This window comes from Pongo abelii, chromosome 8 (genome assembly GCF_028885655.2).
Source record: "Pongo abelii isolate AG06213 chromosome 8, NHGRI_mPonAbe1-v2.0_pri, whole genome shotgun sequence".
Classification (NCBI taxonomy): Eukaryota; Metazoa; Chordata; class Mammalia; order Primates; family Hominidae; genus Pongo; species Pongo abelii.
Window position 1 is genome coordinate 127,837,752 of NC_071993.2, and position 20,470 is coordinate 127,858,221.

General features: G+C 42.3%; 1 long non-coding RNA gene across 1 annotated transcript in view; it reads right to left on the reverse strand.

The window, feature by feature from the left end:
- Positions 1-694: 694 nt before the first annotated feature.
- Positions 695-20,470, reverse strand: part of LOC100938619 (uncharacterized) — an 84,696-nt gene continuing 64,920 nt past the window's right edge. Inside the window, exons 2-3 of the long non-coding RNA XR_151934.3 lie at positions 16,519-16,668; positions 695-2,625 (exon numbers count right to left, since the gene is read on the reverse strand). This is a non-coding gene — a long non-coding RNA (uncharacterized LOC100938619). The remainder of the gene's footprint in view (positions 2,626-16,518; positions 16,669-20,470) is intronic.

Below are 20,470 nucleotides of genomic sequence, written 5' to 3' on the forward strand. Positions count from 1 at the left end.
ACCTTGGGCCCTAGAGGTTCCTACTTCATTCTTCCTTTTTCCTGATCGCTGGGTTATTTGGCTTTTTCTTTGACTTTCAGAGCTTCTGCCTCAGGATCCTTCCAGCAAATTTTGCCTGAGCTTAAGCTAATTTGAAGTGGGTTTGTGATATTTGCAACCAAAAGAATTTCAACTAAGCTATGAGACAGCCCCAGGCAACTGATAAACACCCTCTCCTAATGCTGCTTCATCCTGTCTATAATAGATTTAATAATTAGCTGGTTAAATGATCAATTTATACAAGTAACTATCATTAAGTTGAAACACTTATTTTTGAAATTTTTGAAAGATATCTCTTTTTTTGGAAAGTTTGATGGCTCTTAAATAGCTATTAGAAAATATACTTTTAAGTTAAATAAGTTACATATGTCTGTATACACGTATATACGCAGAGACACTAATATTGGAAAGTTAATTGAATTGTCAATTGTGTAATATGAAATTTTAAGTTTAAAATTCGTTTTTAGTTTTGTCAATTATAAAATACTGTTTACTCGTTGCAGAAAATTTGAAATTGCGTTAGTTTTGTCCCACACATACCACAGGGCTTTACTTATAGTTTATCTCATCCTAATCACAATCTATAAGGTAATCACTATCCCTGTTTAAAGACAAGAAACTGTGTGTTGTATAGTGTGTGTGTGTGTGTGTGTGTGTGCATGTGTGTGAGAGAGAGAGAGAGAAGAGGAGAGAAGAGAGAGAGAGAGACAGAACCCAAATCGTTAAACCAAGTTTATTAGCACAGACTAACCATAAAAAATATGGAAAAGCATAATGATTACTATAAAGCAATTCATAACACTTATCATCATTGGGAGCAAATGCATGCAGAAAAAGCTTACTTTGGAGAACCTATTCAGATTTATGCTCTGCAGCCAACATAAATATGAAAAAGAGTCTATACACTTCCACTGCATTTGGCAAAAATAAGTAAGAGTGAGGGATGCCCTGGATACACTTGCTGAGTCACACTTGCCACTGAGGCAGGCAGGAGGGAGCATAGCATCATGGAAAATAATCATTCGTAGGCAGCTCTGATGTGAACGTGGTTTGCATGGTTTAAGGAGGTATGCTCTTGTCAACAATGCCACAGCTTCCGTGTCAAAAGGCAGGTCTCTCCTAAGAACATTAAGCATGTACCTATCTCCTCTAAGATGTGAGCAGATTCTATTTTACACACCCATGTGGAAGTCAGCGGGGTATTTTAAGGGCTTCCTCAGTTATTAAATTGGCATTCAGGAGGGGTGCAGTGGCTCACGCCTGTAATTCTAGCACTTTGGGAGGCCGAAGTGGACAGATCATGAGGTCAGGAGTTCGAGACTAGCCTGACCAACATGGTGAAATCCTGTCTCTACTAAAAATACAAAAATTAGCTGGGCATGGTGGCATGCACCTGTAATCCCAGCTACTCAGGAGGCTGAGGCAGGAGAATTGCTTGAACCCAGGAGGTGGATGTTGCGGTGAGCTGAGATCATGCCACTGCACTCGAGCCTGGGCAACAGAGCAAGACTCCATTTAAAAAAAAAAAGTAATAATTAAAAATAATTTCACAAGTAATCTATTTTTACTAGAAAAGTTTGAACTTACAACTAGCAAAAATAATAAACTCTTCTATTGCTATCTGGATGAATGTCCTTTCATACTTTTCTAAATATCTATATAAACACACCTGTATTTCATGAAAATGAGGTGAAAAATGCCTGCTTTATTTTACATAACAATATATTGTCAGCATTTTGTCATCGTAGGGAAACAGTTCTCCATGAGCCTCTCACGTTTCTGCACATCTTGTGAGCAGAGGCATTCTCCACCTATTTTCCTGTCTATCTTTTCACAGATACTTATATAGTGAACAGGTGTGGAAGACTGGTGTAGCGTCTCCCTTCAGAACAATGGCAGATGTATTTATTGTTAACTATAAAAGATTTGGGTTTCCTAAGCTTGGAGTTCCTGTTCTGTAATACAGCCACTGATGGCAGTGCTAGTGTTACCTGGCCCTTTCCTGTAACTCTGTGGTAATTAGGACTTGAGAAACTGGCAGGAAAAAAAGATCCTGAAATTCTGGTTCCTGATACTGCTGTGAGTATTAGAGACCTTTGTTCCTGATCCAGGGGTCTTGTGTCTTCTTTCATGAAGCTATGGCAGAGTTGTTAACTTACAAGTTGGGTAAAATCTCAGACTCCCTCTGGTTCTAGACAATTATATTGCTAAACTGTTGTTCAACATCATCATTCTTGATATCTGTGTTTTAACAAGTGCACTCTGATGTCTTTATCCAATTCCCTGTCGTTGGATTCTTAAACTGTTTACATGGTCTTGCCCTTGAATATAATATTTGCATACAACATATTTATACATTCATCCCTTATAAATAACTTTTCTAGATGAAAATTTAAGGAAGTTTTGCTTTTGATGAACTGCATATTAAATACCATTTGAGATTTTCTGGGTATTTAACAATTAATTTCTATTGACTGCTCCTCTGTCAGTGGTCCTCAAGGTCAGCTCATTGAGGGGATGGATGGGTCAACCCATGACAGATGATGGGATGGCTCAAGTGTCAGAAGCCAGTCATCCTAGGGTTAGCTGTGAAAATAGAAGGCAAAAGGTCAGAAATCCAAAAGGATGATATAGCTCAAAAACCTCAGAAATACATTCTCACCCTAATATTCCACCTCTACAATTTGACGTCTACATGTTGCCAAGCACATGCACATGAGACAAAACAAAGCCAAGGCCAAAGCCTGGCTAATTCAGCTGGTAATAGACAGTGAACCACTTATAGATTGAGACAGTTATTATTTTTATATAGACAGTGAAAAAGGGGGGGCCAGTTCCCCATGATCTTTCCCAAACACCAAACTGAGCAACACTGAAATGGAAGGGATCAGATGACTACACCATGAGCTGGGACACTTGCAGATTTTGGCTGAACAGTTTCATGTCCTACAGCTCTACTTTTGGAGTGGGGGAAACAGGGCAGAAAGCGCCAAACCTTGTCTGCACCCTGGAGACCTTGAGAAACTGATTCATGACAACCTCCCAAGGAGGGAGGGAGAAGAGTGGGAGATTGCTTCACAGCAGCTCCTACAAGCCTCATGTCCTTGGAGGAGCACAGGCATTGTGCCAAGCCATTCAAGAGGTAGCTTGTCTGGATAGGTGTAAGTCACCAGGGCACCATGGTGGAGCCATTGCCCCACATTTACCTTTTTATCCTATTCTGTCACATTTCCTCCAACCTCTGCCCACACACTACTGCCTGCTGTTGCACGTTCTCCAGACATACACCCCACGCTCCTGCAGCTGTGCCTTAGTTGCAGGTGAGCTTTTAACTGGGGCCATTTGCCTCCATCTCATACCACCTAGCAAAGTCCCAGCTACCTCCAAGCTGAGCTTGGTGCCTTAATATATTTAATGATGATGACATCCCAAGAGCCAGCAGGGTGGGTATAGTATACTCATTTTACAGAAAAGGAGGGGAGTTGTTAGGGAACTTGCTCGGGGCTCTCCAGTAGCAGAGCCAAGATTCAACTCCTTTGATTCTTTGCAGGATGCAGCACAAAGCCTTGCTCATAGCAAGTTAGAATAAAATGTCTGGAGAGTCACATCAAATGAATTGCAGCAAGGGGGCATCAAGAGGAATTGAATCCACAGTCTTGGATAATCAGATCTAATGGTGAGTGCCAGAGCAACTGATGTTCAAGGGACATGAGGGATGGGGCACTATCAGAGTCAGAGCTAACTTGACCTGAATCCTGGGCCTTGTACAGTCTGGACTTGAAGGGGCAGGGCCCAGCACTGGTAGAGCTGGGGACTAGCTGTGCAACTGGAAGCTTGTGTTTGAGGAGAGAGGATTTGAGCATAGAAGGGGCATCAGCAGGCTTGGGGTTCATCCTGATGTTCCCTAGCTTCTCCCTTCTCTCTGGAGTCCCTCCTCCCCCTGGCCGGTCTTTAGCCCTTTTAGTTCCAATCACTTTATCCTTTCAGCCTGGCTGAGCTCCCGCACTGGTCTCATTCTCCTCTAACCAGACCTGGGGTTGTCGGCTGCTTTTGGAATTCACCATTAGGAGACGAAGAGGCAGCCGCAGGTTGACTGAGCAAGGGTCATTGTCTATTTGAAGTTTCAAAGGTATCTCTGAAAATAAACACAGTTTTTTGCAAGAGTGAAATGGCATCTGTGGTAGAATTGGAAAGACAGTTGTCGTTTTGCTTGGAGTTCCTCTTCTACAGATGGCAGCTGGGCCTTTCAAAGTCATGGGTGACAGTCTGCACGTGGCTTCTCCCCAGCACTGTACTGGGTGGTGGGAGTGGTGTGCGATGCACTAGAAATAAACTTCCCCGGTTTGCTGCTCTGATTGAGGTCCTCAATTGATGAGGACCTCAATTGATGAGGACCTCAATTGATGAGGACCTCAATTGATGAGGACCTCAATTGATGAGGACCTCAATTGATGAGGTCCTCAATTGATGAGGAGGTGCTCCTTCCCCCACCCCCTCATCAGCCAGGATGCAGGACTCCCTATCTGCGTATCTTCCACATTGAAAATTGTGCTGTGTTGAGATAACATGGCACAGAGATTCAACCCACAGGGGTTTGGGGGTTAGGCAGGCATGGCTATAAGCCTCAGCACTGCCCCTCTACAGCAGCTTTTATAACGTTGAGCAAGTGACTTTGCCTCTCAAAGCCTCTATTTCCTCATGGGTAAATGGGGATAAGAGGATCTGCCTCCTAGGATGATAGGGATGGATTTAGTGAAATAGTGCATGTCAAGAGCTTATGAGTATGTGGCCACAGCAGGAATTCATTACTATTGCTCTGTGACTGTTATCAAAGCTGTGGCCCATATGTACACCCGGCTAATGGCTAATGTGAGGTAGGCTGTGATGCCTGCTACAATGAAGCTATGATTGTAACTATAGCCCACACCCATATCCCTGGGTCCCGCACATGTGGATTCAACCAACTACAGGTCAAAAATATTAGAAAAAAATAAAAGTAGCAATACAACAAAAATACAAATAAGAAAACCCAGTATAACAACTATTTACATAGTATTTATATATTGTAAGTAATCTAGAGATGATTTAAAGTATACAGAAGGAAGTGTGTAGATTCTATCCAAATACTATGCCACTTTGTATCAGAGACTTGAGCATCCATGGATTTTGGTGTCTGGCGGTGGGGGGTCCTGAAACCAATCGCCCATGAATATTGGGGATGACTGTATCATTATTGGGCCATCTTCTGCCTTGGGGAAACCAGATCTCCACCAGCATTAATAAGGCAATTGCTGTGCCAGAGAGCATTAATATTGAGAATCTCATGTTTTCATGTTTAAGGATATATAAGGTTCTTTATCACTGGCAATAAACTCTAAAGATAAATGAGCCAGAACCACCAAGGAATAAAAACTCTCCATCTTCGACTGTACATGCCCAAGGATGACACTGTTACCCTTAGATCTAAGCCATAGGCCTGAACACAGGCAAACAGCTGTTGGTTAATGGCCCTGGAGATCTGGAGGGCTGAACAGAAACTCCCCAAATGATAACGTTCTAGGGAGTCATAGCACTGATGCATTCACTAGGCATCTACCTCTGATCTGGAGGAAGTCCATGCTGCTTCAAATTCAGAGACTGTGCCCTAGGCATCATATTGATTTTCCTCCTCTCCACCCCACTCTGTGCTGTGAAACTGAGATTAATTGAACTGCTAAAATGATGAAGTTATATATACCAGCTAATTTTCCAATGGTCAGCATGACCTTTTATAGAAGTGTGTTCAGCATTTGAAATGTATATTTTTCCAACATCTTACTGTAAAATACATATCAGAAAGTAAAGTTTTAAATGATTTTCTTTTATACCTACAAACTAGGGAGTATGAGATGTTCATTTGCCGCAGTTAGCAAATGCATAACCAATTATGAAGTCTGAGAATATCACAGTTGACTTAAGCAGCAAATAGTCATGCCTATGTAATTCCATTTAACTGGTTACTCAGCTCTTTTTGAAAGGCATTATTAAGCTTGTTAGGGAACCTCAAAGGGAATCAGTTTTATTAAGCAACTAGACAATTAGACCTTGGAGTATTTAAAAAGATTACAGGCAGACAAATAGTACTGCAAACTGGCCTGTGAAATACATTCAAGAACTCAACAGACAGAAATAAAGATTTACAGAAGTCCTTTTTCCTATTGTGTTCTTTCTAATTACCTTTTTAATTGTGTTTTTTCTAATTGAGATTGTTTTTTTCCCAATGTAAGATATCTACTGCATAAATATATACATATTATCTTCATAATATTTGTATTACAGATAAGCTAAAAGAAGAAAATGACCCATTTCAAGAAATAACCAATATCAATACTTTGCTCTAAACTTTCCAGAGGCCTGTATAGTACAGCCAGATACTAAAAGCCTAGGGGCCAGAGTCAGAGTGACTGGATTTATAGCCTAGTTTTATCACTTATTGACTCTGATCTTGAAAATTCACTTGAACTTCGTTTGATTCCATTTTCTTATCTGTATAATTGGGATTTTAAATTGTACCTTCTGTACAGCATTTTGGGATGATCAAATGAGATAGTATGTGTAAAGTCTTAAATCAATGGCTGATATTTGGTAAGTCTTCAATAAATATTAGCTATTTTATATATCTTATATAGACAGTGTATAATCAAAATGGGATTTTATTGTATGTTCTGTTTTTACAGTTCACTTTTTATTTCCTGGCATATTGTGAAGATTTTTCTATATAAATAGGTGCACATATCTTTATTATTTTTAATAGCTGTATAATATTGCATCATCTGCTGCTTGATAAATTACCAGGTAGGAGGCTAAGTAGAGCCATGGTTTGGGCCCCACCCTTCCTTGCTAGAGCTCAGTGAGGGCAAAGCTTCCTGCCTACCCCAAGTCACCCCTGATGTGCCAGAGTGAGTATTTTTACCTGGGTTCAAACCCTGTGACCTAGTTCTCCGCATTCATGGGCTCCTTTACAGTAGCAGAATGTCCAGCTAGCAGAGGCACTGGGGATTCCCACCATTGAAGGCTGCTCAGGGAAGAGAGCCTCTTTCTTTGCTTCTAATAAACCAGCATCTCTGCCATTTGCATAACTTCTGGAGAAGGGCCAACACATTTCGGGAAGATGCTTGTTTTCTTGCAGAGGCAGCTGAAACTCATTTGAATAACCAAGTCAAATCAATTCAGAAGAAGCCAGCTCAGCATGAAAGCAAGGATTATCATTCTTGTTCCTGCCATATCCCTCCAAGTAGCACAGTGAACCAACTGCAGAACCATAGACTCCGTGCTACAGGATGTGCAAGGTGACCTGGTCCTCCTTTACAGGTAAGCAAATGGAGGCATGGCCCCAGGTCACATGAAAAGATGGGACAGAACAGGGGAAAACTCAGGTATTTGGACTTCATGTTCAGAGTTCTTCCCACTCCGCTCTACTACCTTCTACTCTCTCTCACCCAAGAGAGATTGAAAGTGACTGCAGGTGCAGACTTTTGTGAGAGGAAATAATTCAAGCACTACTGTTGATCCCTTTTGTTGCCACTTGGTCAGGACATCTTGGGGAAAATTAAGGTGGACAGAGCTACATGTGTTGGGGAGGAATAGAGTACAAGGTAACGTCAATGAAAATGAGTTGGTAAAAAGGGAAAATGATGTTACCGATTCAATCCTCTAAGTGTCTAATTCAACAACAGCAAATATGCTGTGTGTGTCCACCACTGGGGCATCCTATCTTAGAGTTTGATGCATGGAGAGACAAAGTTCAATTCTTGGCAGGATGAGAGGAAACATCATTCTGATCTAATATGGAATCCATTCTCAGCTCTAGCATTTCCCCCCAAGAACCGCGTAGATGTATGATGTTCCCTGAATTATCTTTTCAAAATGCAAATCTAGGCTTGTGGTTCCCTGCCTTAAACCCTGTCTGTGGCTCTCCATTGTCTTCTGAGTGACCTACTAACCCCTCAGCAGGAATCTTTGGGGGTGAGAGCAGCAAGGAAGGGGTAAGATGATTATGAGGGGTAGGATGAGCTTCTTAATTACACATTTCTCGAAGTCTAGAGCCCTCCAGTAATGGTACCTGGCAGAAAACAGCCTTGCCCTGCAGAGTTGTCTAGAAATGGATGACGAAACCCAACGGGGCCAGGCCCAGAGTACTGGTCCTACCTTGACCACAGGATCTCAGCCTTATAGATTTCTGCAGTGTCAACCCAGAGAAGATAGATGCATGGAATAGACCAAAGCAGTTGCTTGCTTTCCCCCAACAAGGCCCTTAGTGTCTGCGGCTCATCCCATCTAATGTACTTGGAGTTCAAGAGAGCAGTTGACCCTGTTGTTTTTCCAGTTTGATATTTAGTTATCAGTGTGCTCAGCCCTTATCTTTTAGATATTTGACATTCAAACCCCAATTGGGACTCTTGTACATCAGCTGGCTAGGAAACATTTTGGGTAATTGGATGGTGGCACTACCTGCCAGCTACCAGTTGGATTCGGGTGCTGTCTTTCAACATCAGTGTGTACTTATGCAGTTTATTGCACTTTAAAATTGTTATATAAAAATCAGTAAAAATGAAAACTGAAGGTCTGATATTAATGGTAAGAATTACTCATCTTATTAATGCATTGCAATTGAGACAAAGATGAAAAGCAATAGCACGTTAACAATCTTTGATTTTGAAGAATATGTACAAAACAGGCAATATATTGACAACATAATTTTTCTATGCCTTAAAGACAGGGCTAGTTAGAATTTTCATAATTTGTCTCTTGGAGATCAGAAGTCTTCTTCTAAAATATATTAATCTATTTTCAGTTTTCACACATCTGACTGATGTCCAGAAAGAAGGTCTTGACGTCAAGCATCTCCTGCCACAAGGAAAGCTTTAGGGGGAGATGTGAGCAAAGTGCAGAGGGTGAGGCTCATGAGAGGGGTGGACAGGTGAGGCAGTGCTGAGTTCTGAAGGCCGCCCTGATGCTGAGATTCCATAGCTGGGGCTACCCTCATGACCCCTAAAACTCTCTTATCACTAAATACCAAAGGACTGTCCCCTGAGGACTGATGGACCAGATACACAGTGTTAAAAGAAAAACTTTAAACAAATTAAATATAACAGTTTAATTGAGCAAGAAAAAGAAAAAGATTCATTAATCAGGCAGCCATCAGAATCACAGCAGATTCAGAGAGATTCTAGCACTTGCCACATTGTCAGAGCAAATTTATGGACAGAGGAAAAAAAAAAAGTAGCGTGCGGAAAACAAAAGTGAGGTCCAGAAACAGCTGGATTGGTTACAGCTCTGCGTTAGCCTCCTTTGCACATGGTTTGAACAGTTGGCTGCCTGTGAGTGGCTCAAGCATGACTGCTGGGATTGGCTGAGACTCGGCTAGCTTACAGAAGCATACTCCTGCGTTAGTTTTCGGTTTGCCTGCCTACTATGTTAGGTTACAGTTCCTCCATAAGAACTCAAGTATGAGAGTACAGAGGCTTTCTCAGACCAGATTTTAGTTTGATTTTACAGTGATGCTGGGCTTGGTGTGAGATGTGGGGAAAAGGCACGGGCTAAGAGTTTAAGAAGAGGTGGCTTGAGGCCAGTAATATGCTCTTGGATGGAAACAGCTTTTTACTTTCACTCAGGGGCGAAGACCACTGGACCACAGGCTATAAAGAACTGTGCTCTACAGAAATGAGACAGAAATGTCTACTGAGGGCCTAGAGTGCCTAGTACATTAGCGTTCATTACATGTTGAGGGGTCCCTTTTTGTCAAGTAGAGGAAGCAGAAGTTGGTCACTTTATGTTAATACATCTGTGTCAGTTGTGTAGTTATCAAGTGCCCCTTGCTGTTCTCTCTAATCTTTTCACTACTCTCATTGGGGAAAGGAGATGAAGGGAACCGACATTTGCAGGTGGGGCTACTGCATATGATTATGGAGAGACTATGTGAATGACACCCTTGGCATTGCACAGTGCACAGCCTATGCAGCTGTACAGGATGATCCTGGCTGTTGTTTGCCTCCTATTGTTATAGTAGGTAGCTAGTTATGCATGAAAAGGGCAGGATAGGGTTCCCTCCCACTGCATCAGGAATGTCAGGCGACCATCAGGTAATATGGTCAGGCGGTTGTTACACTGTTTCTCTAAAATAATAATTGGTTACAGCCAGCACTAGGGAAAGGCAGTCTCCCAATAGACAGAAAAAAACCTGAAACTGGTGATCAGCAGTTTCCCGATAAGATCTCAGGAGTTGGGTGAGTGGGCTCAAGCATGTACACTAAGAGGCAAAATGGCAAAGTTTAACTGGTATATGACCTTCTCAGAGCATTCGACTGGTGAGGGAGGAATGCCTCAATTGAGCATCATACAACTCCAGGAAACGGTTGTAGCAGCCCCTCCCAAGTGCTAGCTGGCCACTGTGCATGCAGATATCCCACATCAAGGGAAAAATCGGGAGAAGAGAGGCAAGCTCCAAGAAGCATGCCAATATTATAAAACCCTGAGTCAAAGGTCAAACCGGACACTTGATCTCTCAAGTTGGCTGCTTGGCCCTCTTGCAAGTGTATTTTCCTTCCTTTCATTACTGCTGTAAAGCTTTTTAATAAACTTTCACTCCTGTTCTAAAACTTCCCTCGTTCTCTCACTCTGCCTCATGCCCCTTCAGTTGAATTCTTTCTTCTGAAGAGGGAAGAACTGAGGTTGCTGCAGACCCGTATGGATTTGCTGCCAGTAACACTATGTTTGTAGTACTGTGCTAGATCTTCCTATTATCACGTCAAATTGCATTCCTAAGAGCCCTGGGAGTTGGGATTATCCCCACTTGTCACTAAAGAAATAATGAGTTGGAAAAGTTGAAGGATGTCCCAAGATCACAAAACTAGGAAGTGGTGGGACTAGAATGAAAACTCTAGTCTGACTCAGCTAGCTTTCTTTTTTCTTCTTTTTTTTAAATTATACTTTAAGTACTAGGGTACATGTCCACAATGTGCAGGTTTGTACATAGTGTACATGTGCCATGTTTGTTTGCTGCACCCATTAACTCGTCACTTACATATTCACAGCTGAATTCTATCAGAGGTACAAAGATGAGCTGGTACCATTCCTTCTGAGACTATTCCAACCAATAGAAAAAGAAGGAATCCTCCCTAACTCATTTTATGAGGCCAGCATCATCCTGATACCAAAGCCTGGCAGAGACACAACAAAAAAAGAGAATTTTAGACCAATATCCCTGATGAACATCAGTGTGAAAATCCTCAATAAAATACTGGCAAACCGAATCCAGCAGCACATCAGCTAACTCTTTCAATCATCCCAGAGAGTTTGGAGCTGAATGCACCTAAATGCAGATGAACCATCCACCTAAGAGTGCAAAACCTGTGCAATACACAGAAGCCCTGTGTTCCCTCATTGCATGATGCTTTCTGTGGCTGGCATTGGCTCCCAGAGACTGGCTCTCTGGAAGTTCGAGGAGGAATTACAGCTTTAGCAGGAGCCTGGGTTCTTCCATCCAGAATCTGTGCACTGAATCGTAAACTCTCATTTGAATTTGATCTCCTGCATTAGCTCCAGAACCTCTTCCTCCTCTTCTTCCTTGATACTTCTTTTCATCTTTGTGTGTGAGGGATGGGATTCCCTGCATTAGTTAATGCTCAGTGTCCTTCACAGCTGGGACAGCAATTCTAACATTGAGCTATAAAACATCAGAAGAGAAAAAAGGAAAGTCTGCCCCTGTTACAGGAAAGGGGTCCCAATCCAGACCCCAAGAGAGGGTTCTTGGATCTTGCATAAGAATTTAGGGAGAGTCCACTGTTGCGGGAAGTCAGGGACCCCAAACAGAGAGACCGGCTGAAACCATGGCAGAAGAACGTGGATTGTGAAGACTTTATGGACATTTATTAGTTCCCCAAATTAATATTTTTGTAATTTCTTATGCCTGTCTTTACTGCAATCTCTAAACATAAATTGTAAAGATTTCATGGATACTTATCATTTCCCCGGTCAATATCCTTGTGATTTCCTATGCCTGTCTTTACTTTAATCTCTTAATCCTGTCAGTTGAGGAGGATGTATATCATTCCAGGACCCTGTAATAATTGCGTTAACTACAAAAATTGTACAGTATGTGTGTTTGAGCAATATGAAATGTGGGCACCCTGAAAAAAGAACAGGATAACAGCAATTGTTCAGGGAATAAGAGAGATAACCTTAAACTCTGACCGCCAGTGAGCCGGGCAGAACAGAGCCATATTTCTCTTCTTTCAAAAGCAAATGGGAGAAATATTGCTGAATTCTTTTTCTCAGCATGGAACGTCCCTGAGAAAAAGAATGCGCACCTAGGGGTAGGTCTCTGAACTGGCCCCCCTGGAGCGTACCTGTCTCTTATGGCTGAGACTGCAGGGGTGAAATAAATTCCAGTCTCCCATAGCGCTCCCAGGCTTATTAGGAAGAGGAAATTCCCAACTAATAAATTTTGGTCAGACCAGTTGATCTCAAAACCCTGTCTCCTGATAAGATGTTATCAATGACAGTGGTGCCCAAAACTTCATTAGCAATTTTAATTTCGCCTCGGTCCTGTGGTCTCGCCCTGCCTCCACTTGCCTTGTGATATTCTATCACCCTGTTAAGTAGTTGATGTCTGTCACCCACACCTATTCGTATACTCCCTCCCCTTTTGAAACTCCCTAGTAAAAACTTACTGGTTTTTGTGGCTTGTGGGGCATCTTGGATGCTACCAATGTGTGATGTCTCCCCCGGACGCCCAGCTTTAACATTTCTCTCTTGTACTCTGTCCCTTTATTTCTCAAGCCAGCCGATGCTTAGGAAAATAGAAAAGAACCTACGTGATTATCTGGGCAGGTCCCCCGATAGTCCACAGTGCAAAGCAAAAGCAAGTTTATTAAGAAAGTAAAGTGGTGAAAGGACAGCTACTCGATAGACAAAGCAGGGCATTCCCGAAAGTAAGAGGGGGAATGTGTCCACCCTACGTATAATGCTTGTTTATATACAGGATAAAAAAGATTGGGCCAGGCACAGTGGCTCACGCCTGTAATCCCAACACTTTGGGAGGCCGGGGTGGGTAGATCACGAGGTCAGAAGATCAAGACCATCCTGGCCATCATGGTGAAACCTTGTCTCTACTAAAAATACAAAAAATTAGCCAGATATGGTGGTATGCATCTATAGTCCCAGCTACTCGGGAAGCTGAGGCAGGAGAATTGCTTGAACCCAGGAGGTGGAGGCTGCAGTGAGCTGAGATGGTGCCCCTGCACTCCAGCCTGGGTGACAGAGCGAGACTTCGTCTCAATTAAAAAAAAAAAAAAAAATCATGGGGAGATGTGCTGTGTTATAAGGGTTTGTGATAAAGGACTAATTTTCTTAATTACTGTATTTCGCAAGAATCAATACTATCTTTAAAGCAAAACTAGAAATGCGTTTGTTCTCAAGATATTGGGATATCAGGACACTTCCAAGTCTGGGTCTGTTTAGCAAACATTGTCAATCTATTCTCTTAACTGTAAACATCTAGAGGCTAGAAATACCTCAGTTTCTGAGAAGGCGGCCCAGCAAGTCCCAGCCTCATTTTCCTAGCCCTCACTCAAGATGGAGTCGCTCTGGTTTAAACACCTCTGACACCCCTAATCAAAAATTAAGAGACTGCTGATGATGCCTTTAGGACAAAGGCACAGAACTGGAAGGAACCTGCAGAGAGGAGCTGCCAGCCCCTACCTTCTCTCCTGTAGAAAGATATGCTCAGGTCAGAGAAGGATGTTTATGGGTATCAAGGGGAGATGAGGCATCAGAGAGACAGACAGACAGACAGAGAGAGAGAGAGAGAGAGAAACAAATAGAAAATGATTATAAGGCTGTGGTTAGAAATTCCATGGCTCAACGGACCAGGCAGCCACACAAGTGAGTAAAGCAGGTGGTAGGATCCATGGCAAAATGGAGACGTCATGCTCTGAAGGGGCTGTACCTACTCACAGCCCCAACCAGGTGTGGCCAGGTACTTATCCCATGTACTAGGATGTACTAGGACTGGTTTTAAGAAAATCTAAGCTTTTGAATTTTAAAGAATAATCGTAATAGCTACCACTTGTTAAGCACTCAAGGCTGAGGGCAGAGTATGGAGAATCTATTTGGCAATAAGGGAAATATCAGAAGTGAGTGGAGACAGAAAGGAGCTATGAAGAGTAGCAAACAAACAGAAAATCACATCCATGGAGACAGCAGTGGAAGGGAGGGAGGTGACCATCTGCAGTGGCACCTGGCAGAGAGGCGGAGACCCAGGATGGACAAGGAAAGGCTGGTGAACACAGTGTGCAGGATGGCTTCGGTGACCTCCCAGGGACTAATTTCAGCAGAGGGACAGAGATCAAAGACAGACTACAAGGAGCGGGGAAGTGGGTGGGTGGAAGAAAGCAGATGCAGCAGGTGTGCACTACTCATTTCAAAAGTTTGGCCAAACTCCTTAGAATTCTAAGTTTTGTATTCCATCCCCATTAGTATCATTAGTTTCAGTGGCTACTTTCAATTAGTTCTCCACTCAGGCATCTGCAGCCTTTTCCTTCCCACTGTTCAAGCCTATTATCAGAAAGAAAAAAGGAAGCAACTCAGTTGGGATCTTCTTTTTAAATGTTCATCAAAGAAAGAAAATCAGCAAAACTGCTGAGTTTATTCCAAGCACAGCAGTGTAGAGTCCAACCACCAAATTTAGTTCCGCCTGAATCTCTGATGGGGGAGTTAGAGGTGAAACTGTCATTCTTCGGTGCAAATTTCTTCAGATTTACGTGTAGGTGGGGAAACTGCCGGGCCTCCCTTAGGACTGCATTTTTTTGGTGACAGCCATTCCTCCAAGATGCAAGACCCCTCTTATGCAAGACTTTGGCTCGAGGTCTCCCTCTTGGTCTTCCTAAAACTTGCTTGGAACTGCAGTGCAGCCTGAGACTCCTGCCTAACCCCTCTCCTGTCCTTCTCTCATTCACAGAATGGCACAGCCATTTGAGAGCGCTCACAGTTGCCTCCCCATCACAGGTATGTGTGTCACAGGTGGTGTGACCACCACCAACACTGACTTCTAAAATATTAATCCAACTGCCCCCCTTTTTTTTTTTTTTTTTGAGATAGAATCTCGCTCTGTCACCCAGGCTGGAGTGCAGTGGCACTATCTCAGCTCACTGCAACCTCTGCCTCCTGGATTCAAGCAATTTTCCTGCCTCAGCCTCCCTAGTAGCTGGGACTACAGGCATACACCACCACGCCTAGCTAATTTTTGTATTTTTAGGTGAGACGGGATTTCAACCTGTTGGCCAGGCTGGTCTTGAACTCCTGACCTCATGATCCACCCACCTCAACCTCCCAAAGTGCTGCGATTACAGGCGTGAGCCACTGCTCCCGGCCCCCTGATGCTTTTAAGGGAAACAATTGTACTTCTAGTTTAACATTTTGATGTAGTACAGGCTTCTGCAACTGAGCACTTGTAAATGCATTATATTTAGTTGTAATGCCATTTGGGGCACTAGGTATGGTGCATCATATGAAAAGAGGCCTTACATTATAGAGTCCAAAGGATAGTGCAAATGTGTTCTAGTTTCCTGATCCTTCCATAGAGACTCCAACCTGGGCACACACTTGGGCATTCCCTTTCTTTCCAGTCTCCTTCCCTGACCTGACCACTATGATTATTGGCACTCTTTTTTCACCCTAGGGCTCCTGGCTGCATCCCAGAAGTGTGTGTGCCATCTTCAGGTTCTGAGCATCACTGTAGGCTCAGTTCTGGAGACGAAGTGGCAGGCACTTAGCTGAAGAAAGCCTCACTTCCTTTGGATTTTTCAGACTTGAGCTTTAAGAGGACAAATAGCCCCTCCTCTAGCTAAATTTGCCAGCTTTAACTCATATGCTTTTATGCCACCCTACCAAAGATTTTTTTTTCCATCTTTTTATTAACCTTGCCAAACATTCCCAGGAGCTCTGCCTGGAGTGATGGAGGTAGGGGGAAAGGGAGAAAAAACGGAAAACAAACCCATCTCATCACAAGTATAAAGCTCTAAGCATCAGGAGATAATGAACTAAAGTTATATAATTTATTTAAATATTCTTCCACCTGAGAGAGAGCTTAAAACCCCTAAGAGTCTTTTCTGAACTACACAGAGGGGAGTGGAAGAAAAGATGTTCCGATTTAATTCCTACATTATAATGAAAGCAGTTGTCCTGTGTGTATCATTATCTTTCCATTACCTTAATGCATCAGTTAATGAAAATTTTCAGAGCCCATTCACATGGCTACAGTAGCTGAGAAGTTAGATTGCATCCTCCACCCTGTGGGTACAGATGCAGCTGCACTGCACATGGGTTGTCCTCCACACATCAAAATCTCACCAGTGCTAACCATAAGTTGGGCTGCATATGCCAGCCTAAGGGTACAAAGCAGCTTCCATTTCATCCAGATGGATTTCTCTCCCCCATTACCTTCCATTTGCAGCATCACTGCAGAGATAGCCCATTCAGAAGGTACCCTCTGTGTTGATGATAGCAGATTCATAGCTCTTGGGCACCACAGGTACTCAGGGATCCCAGACACTTCAGGCATGACACACAACTTTGGGACAATAACTTCCTCTGTATGAGAAGACACAATATTTTTAATGTGTAAAGAGTTCAGACTTTATCCACTGCCTGCATATAACAATTTCAGAATTGCCAGCTTTGCTTTTTCTGTACTTCCCCCTCTTTTCCTTATTTCTGAGGGCAGAAAGGGCAAAAACTTATGCAAAGCCTGATGAGAAAAGAGATGGGAGAGAAGAATGTATTTCCCAGGCAGCTTCATGGGGAGTGGGAGGATGAAACTGGTCAAATTGGTCATGATAGGAAAACAAGACACTAAGGTGGCAGGGACAGGACCATCTGGGTGAGAGAAAGAGTATATTCATGGCATAGGAGTGAGAAATCTGACTAATTGGGGGTGGCAGAGAACAGAACAAGAGAAGTTATAAAGATTTGGTGTAGATTCTGCTCTTGGATCCCCCATGAATTTTTGAGAAAGACCTAAACAAAATTAAATCCCCTTCATGGGTTGCAGTTCTTCAAATGTGATACTCTTCTGAAACTGGCCCACTGGGTCTTAGCTTTATGGGCAGGATATTTTGTTTCGTGGCCACTCTGTGCTCATCTACCATCCAAGCACCAGGGCTAATGTGAAGGGGCAACAATGTAGAATTACAGGCTTTCAAAGGATGAAGTCATATTAGAGATAATCGAGTCTAGCCTCATATTTAATTCAGGAAACTTCCTAGTGTTCCCTTGCCTCGTCTCTGGTTAAAGGATTCCAATAATATGAATTTCAGGTTCAATGTAGAGGCAGTCACATTGTAAAGCTCATGCCTTGAAGTCAGAAGGTGTGGTTTCCAGACATTTACAATGGTTAAACTCCTGTTCCCTGAGTGTCAGGTCTATCACCTGGAAAAGGGTCACAACAGTCCCTTTCTAGAATGTCAATGAGAGGAATAAAGAACAGAATGGATGCAGATATGCTCCAGAAAGAACAATGCAGATTCTAATCATCATGAGTACAGCCTCCTGACTCAGTGGCCTGGATTGAGTCTACATGTTGACCGAATATCTGGTCAGTTTAGTGAGGTCCAGTGTGGAAACAGCCATAAAATACGTGATCTACTGGAGTTTTGGTTTTAAAGCTCTGGTGATGTGCTAATACCCAGCTATGTTCAATTAACAATGGGAAAGCATGTTCAAAAGACTATCTACACCAGGTAGAGAACCTTGGAAAACCAACACTTTTCCAATCAAAATTATTTCATTCGTAGAACTTTTTAGTAGCTATTTCAAATATCCTTTCATTTAATGAGCTTGGTATCTGAATAAGAATATATCATAGGAAATGGGAGTCTTAGAAAATCTGACACTAAAGTAGAAAAAATAATTGAAAGAAAAATATTCCAAAATAAGAGTGGAGGAATTCGAGGAGAGCTTATTTTTCTTCCGTGTTGAAAATTCTCTACAATAATGCTATAATACCTTAAAAATAACAATCGTGTTATAACAATACTAAGCACAATTTAATGCGTAGCTTTATGTATGCTCTTAGGTTAATTGTTTCACCTTTTACTACTTCAGTTTCTTTATCTTCAGAGCAAGAGGATTCAAATAGATGCTGCATAAGGACCTTTCTTCTAACAACTCTATTGTGTGAAAATTTCACTTACATGCAATAGATGTCACCCCATTCAAAAATTTTTCAGCTTCACAGTAGATTATTTTTCCGTAGGAAAAACACATCTTTTGTTAACAATTATATGCATCTTGCCTCAGAAATAATAAATACAAGAATGACAGATGTTTTGTGTCTCAGAAATTTTTCACTAATACAAGAGCAAATAATACAAGAATGATAGACATTTTGCATTTCGGAGATCTTTGACTAATATAATACAAGGGCTACGACACTGTGACTTTGGCCATGAGAGGATGGGTGTTATACATCACATTTACACCTGGTTTACCCAGTGAAAACTGGCGAGTCTCAGACGAGTTAGTGCCCTTTGGGTCCATCCCTTTTGTAGTGCATAAGCTTCACCGCCATTCGCAGCATACACAACCTGAGTGCTCACCTGACCCAGGGCAGCTGCCATTGCCTGAGTTGACTGCCCAGCCCGATAAGCCATTACGTAGACAAGAATGTGGTGGATATGCACAGCAGTGCATTTGAAATTTGCATGCTCCTTAAAATCAAGCTACATCTCATATGCAAAATATAAAATTAAAAGAAATTCATGAATGCAAACGCTACTGGGTCTAATTTTAAAGTATAATTTAAATAAAATAGAGTACTAACTACACATTGGAAAGGAAGAATTTTAAGAAAAATCTATATGAGTATTTAAAATGTTGGATTTTTGCTGGGTGACACAGTGATAAAAATCCAATATTTGGTGCCAGACAGACGTAACTTTCTAGGTTTGATGTTAAGTATTTAGCACCTCTGAGTTTCAGTCACTTCATTGTTAGCATGGGCGTGTGGCAAGTTCCTTTCTCCTTCCTTGGATAACCTGAGTTATCTTTAATTCTGTGGTATAGTTTATAAGATGTTGGAAATATTTTATACATATCCACCTTTCCTTTCAAAGTTTCTTGGTACATGTGATAGCAATACATCTCCATCTCACTGTGCCCTCCTTGCCTGTTGATGAAAGGAATTGGGAAGAAAGGCTACAGTTTCTCATCATTATGATTACTAATTTGCTAAAGCATTAAATTAATAGCAGATCCCAGGTCCTAATCCTCCAGTTCCATAAAGGGATAAAGGCATGTCTATTCTACCACCAGCTATTTGTGCTGTTGTCTTGTTGCTTCTTGAAAATGAAGCTATTTCTTATATGCATAAATAACCCACTTTTTTAATTTTAATTTTTTGATGAGTCTCGCTTTGTCACCCAGGCTGGAGTGAAGTGGTACAATCTTGGCTCACTGCAACCTCCGCCTCCCAGGTTGAAGCGATTCTTCTGCCTCAGCCTCCCGAGTAGCTGGGATTACAGGTGCGCACCACCATGCCCAACTAATTTTTGTATTTTTAGTAGAGATGGGGTTTTACCATGTTGGCCAGGCTGGTCACGAACCCCTGACCTCAAGTGATCCACCTGCCTCAGCCTCCCAAAGTGCTGGGATTACAGGTGTGAGCCACTGTGCCCGGCCAGTAACCCACTTTCGAGACTGGATTTTTATAGACGCACATGCGAGACTATGCAGCATAATTTAATACATATTGTCTTATTGTGGGGATAGGAAAAACAAAATATGTATTTGTAAAATTCTACAGTAAAAATGCAGTGCTAGCACTCAGATCTTCATAAATGATAGCATCTGTCGCCATCACTGCTTGTTGCCTCTCCAGCAGCTGTCTCCGCCTATACTCCCCTGCTGGTGGAACCTGGATCAATGACAAACAGAAGCTCAAAAGGTTAGAAACTCACTTTTCGGTTGCTCTTGAGCCACTGGGAGCCATGGCACCTAGTTTTATTCAGAGACATTGGTGGAAATACCTTAGGGGGATCTTCTTGGAAAGATTTTCCTCCTGGAGGGACATGGGCTAGAGCTCCACCCCATCTTGCTTTTGGAATTTTGGAAAACTCAGAAAATAGCAGAGGCAGCAACCTGGTATCCAGACATAACTGAGTTACTGAACGAACCCCAATAATCAACTGATTCTGAACTTATTATTTGGAAGGAAAAATAGCCCTTATTGCTTAAACTGCTTTTAGTCTGCTTTTGGGTACTCTACTCCTTGCAGTTGAAAACATCCCTCCGACTGCCTCTCTCACTGTTCCACTCTGGCTCTGAGCCTGCCTACCTCTTGCTTTTGTCCTGGTGTGATCTCTGGCACACCCAAGTGTACTGCCAGAAAAAAATG